The 4021-nt window shown below is 35.8% G+C and overlaps 1 protein-coding gene across 2 annotated transcripts in view; it reads right to left on the minus strand.

The window, feature by feature from the left end:
• Nucleotides 1-4021, minus strand: part of ST8SIA6 (ST8 alpha-N-acetyl-neuraminide alpha-2,8-sialyltransferase 6) — a 44194-nt gene that overhangs the window by 27406 nt on the left and 12767 nt on the right. For both annotated transcript variants that reach the window (XM_005418601.3, XM_031066756.1), the window contains one exon: nucleotides 2210-2296. The gene's annotated coding sequence lies outside the window, so the exon portion shown is untranslated. The remainder of the gene's footprint in view (nucleotides 1-2209; nucleotides 2297-4021) is intronic.

The following is a 4021-nucleotide window of genomic DNA, read 5'->3' on the forward strand; positions in this document are numbered from 1 at the left end:
TAATTTCCTCTTCTGCAAATGGGTGTGTTTATCTACCTACTTAATGAGATTTTTCAGACTGTAAAATATTTGTATTACACAGCTATTACTGACACTAGGCTAAATCAAAAAAAAAAGGAAGAGATCTACTGCCCAATGATTATTAATTCATTTATTTCACTACAACTCTAGAACTTTTTCACCCCCATAGCTCCGTTAATGCATCATTTTTCAGCTGAAGTGCCCTTCCAAAGCTAGTTGGAGGCTTAAGTCTGATAAATAAGTCTGGAAGTTCTGTAACCATGGAGATTTAGCCAGCAAATTTTAAATAAAATTTGGTTTTCTTTTTAAAATCTTCTTATTTTAAAGACTCCATTGACCAACTGCTAAGAGCCTTGAAAATCTTCAGTATGGTCATGGATTAAGGACAACTGTAAAATTTTAATATACTATTTCCAAAAAACAATAGAGAAGACTGAGAATGAAAAAATATTTTACAAAAGATGGGTGCTTTTGCATAAGTCTTTAATCATTCACAATGCCCTACACTAAAGCACCCGTCCGTAGTCATGTCAATGGAAATCTTTGATGACATCAAATCAAATCAAATTTCAGGAACAGAATACATAGTACTGTCATCAGAATTGCAGCATGGGTTATGTACATATGAACTAGCTAATATTGCAGCTAGCTGGATGTTAAAAACCAAGGAAACCATAACAGCACAGCCCTTGAATGTTGATTCAGTAACAAGTTTGTCCAGCCTGTGCTGAACCATGGATTTTAAAAGATGGTTTTCTGCTTGGTGTATGAACTAAATTAAAGTTACTAAGATCACCTCAATGGGATCATAGACTCCACACTTTTTGATAGCTGAGTGCACCCAAAAGTTTTGTCTTTTGAATTTTTCCAGTTTGATCATTGGTTGCATAACCTACCTTGACTACTTATGACCCACACTCCTTGCTGGAAACCAAAGACAACATGAGGAACAGCAAGCATCCTGTATTTAAACTCCAGTCTTATATGATGTTTTGGATGCTTGATTCCCATAGACCTAGAAGATGTAGAAGGTGGCCTGGTGGAGGGGAGATTGAATCAGTGGCACTGTAGCCACTCATTTGTCCAGCCTGGCTTATTTATTGCTTATACAAACACCCAGTACAGCAGAAGCAGTAGCAAATAGCTACTGCTATTTGAAGAGAAGTTAAAAAAAAATAGATTGGAAAACAAAAAGCTCAAATGTAGCAGGGTGAAGAGCAGGTGAGAGCAGCTTCATCTCCTGTCAACTCTGTACAAGACAGTTGCCTGTTCTGAGATGGAATGGGCAGCTCCTTGTCATGCTGATAGCTCTGTGCACAGCTGAGGCCTGCCTGAGTCAACAGAAAGTTTCTTTAACTCTGTGTATACTCCTACCTCAGCTTCTGGAAACACCATTAGTCAGCTGTGACACACAGCAAACACAGCAATTTATGGTGCACAAAACCCTTTACCCTGTCCCCCCCACCCCAAAACTACTTCTTCCAAAGGGAACATGCTGAGCATGTGGATATTAAGCTCTCAATGCTAGTCAACTCCAACGAGTTGGAAGATAAGTCAGTTTATTTATTTTTAACAATCATGACAGAATCTTTAATTATGATCTATGTAAAAATGTAAATCAAAGGAGCTTTTTTCCCTGGAGAAAACAGGGATGGCACAGTGAAGCTGTTCTTTAAAACCAGCATGATTTCCAAATGAGAGTTTAGTCTTTTCAGAGCTCACCATCCCTACTGAGCATGTCCTTCTGTGTCATGCTCAGGGGCCATGACATGCAGTGACAAGTCTAATGAGTGCCTTGGGCACTTCTGCAATAGAGGCAATAGTCTGGGGGTAAGGAACACACTGCTTCATTATAGCCTTTTATCAGAGTGCCAGTTCAAATGGACAAAATAACATTATCAGTACTTGTTTAACACTGCAGGCTGTATGTCAGGAATATTTTAATTCATTCTACATAAGTTAGTTTACTGCTCTTTAATGTGAAGATAGATGAAATTACTTATGTAGGTCTTTTATTCTACTTGCATAGTTAAATTCCAACAAATAAGAAGAGCCCCAGCGTTAAAAAGTTGATAGAAATTCCTACAAGCAATACAAAGTTATCTGTTTAAAAGGGAATATTTAAATTTATGGCCTGTTAGAAAAATCTAGGGTAAACAGTTTTTCTTAATGAGACAATGAAAATTACCTGAATTTTGTAGATTCTTCTGGTTTCCTTACCCAGGAGCAGTTCTGCAGTTTTGTGACTATGTGAAGATAATAATCTTCTGAGTATCTAAAAAAGGAAACAACAACAAACACTAGAATACATATGTATATATATTTAGAAACAGTCTCTAAAAACATTCAAATGATGCATTTATTAATAATAATGTGCATGGTGCATATATAATAGATTGCTTTTAGAACTCCATGACCTATTTTATTTTTGTAATTTGTAACAGCACTATCCTCATTTAACTAGCATGACTTATTAAACATCTCTTCTTAGTACTGTGTCCTAATGAACTTCAGAAAGTTTCAACAGTACATTTTTTCAAACTTACATAACTAACCATAAATATTTTGAAGTTATTAGAAATCATCTCAAGTGCAAAATTCCAAAATAATATAAATAATTCTCTCGTACTTATTGGTTTAAACCTTAAAGTGTTTTGAAAAGTGGCTCTTGCTGGCCAAGATAAAACACAACATTTCTTATGCCTTTTCTTTCATCTACTTAATAGAATCTCTAAAGCTCAATCATCTAAAGACAACAGACCAATATTTACAGATGTAATTTTTCCTTTGAACTGTCTGTAAAATAAAACAATCTGCTATTTTACATGATCCAGAACTTTGGTTACATTGCTGCATATAAGCAAAAAGCTCTCTGCTCTTAAAAATCCATTCAAGATATTTAAATTTGTTCATAAGTGAAATAGTTTGTAACATGCAAGTCAAAAGAATCAAGACATTTTTTGTTTTCATGTTCAATGTTACTACTTCTCCCATTTGTGCCTGGATTATAATACAGGGTTTTAAAAACAATAACTGACTTAAGATAACTGGGGGAATAGGAAGAAAAGATTGTATGGATGTCATGACTAAAATTCTATGGGACTCAAATCTCCATACAAGATCTATCTTGTATTATTTTAAGAAAAATAGCTTAGTGTTGATCCAAATGATCATGAGTTTATTCAAGCCGTTGTTTAGACACACTTAGAGGTATATATTTTGAACAGTTTTACAAGAGTTGGGATGGCAAGAAACTTCACTTGTTTTTAAATGGAGCATGAGAATTGATAAAATCAATATAAAAAAAGCTCTGGTGGTTTCAGCAGCAGAGATCAATTATCTGAAAGCTTTCTTGTCTCTGTTCCACATTTGAAATAAACAGATTTTTTGCTTCATAAAAGTACTGCAATTGCTAAAGGCAACTCATTTATCTTACCCCAAGTAAAACCATGTCCAATTTCCACATGGATAAATTACCATTTTAAGAGGAATGTTGCATTAAAACTGGTCTCTGGCTCAAGTTGGCACCTATGACAACATGTACAAATTTCATCCTCCACACTTAGCAAACTCTTAATGGAACTAGAAGATTATAACTAAACTGATTCTACTGAGCCCTTCACAACTCAAAGGGAATTCAACCAGAGGAAAAGAAAAAAACCAGTTTCCTTGCAGCTGTAGCTGATCTGACCTGGTGCAGTACATTCTTCCTCCTTCCAGTCCAACTGCCTTGTGTCACTATGGGTACTTACCTGACTCCACCCCTGTTTTTCTTTTGCCAGGTTTTGCACTTGTCAAATGCCTTCATAGGCCACTTTTACTACCAGGGCAAAAAAATAACCAGAAGGACAAGGATATGCTCATAAATTTTCTTCTTATCGTGTTAAACCAGACAAGAAAGATTCCATCTAAGACCACAGCCAGTATAAGCAAAGAGTGATGGAAATGGACAAACAGGGATCAAGACCCTCCTATTTTGGCAGCAGCCTTGGAACTGCAG

The sequence above is a fragment of the Geospiza fortis genome, unplaced genomic scaffold (assembly GCF_000277835.1).
Source record: "Geospiza fortis unplaced genomic scaffold, GeoFor_1.0 scaffold138, whole genome shotgun sequence".
NCBI lineage: Eukaryota > Metazoa > Chordata > Aves > Passeriformes > Thraupidae > Geospiza > Geospiza fortis.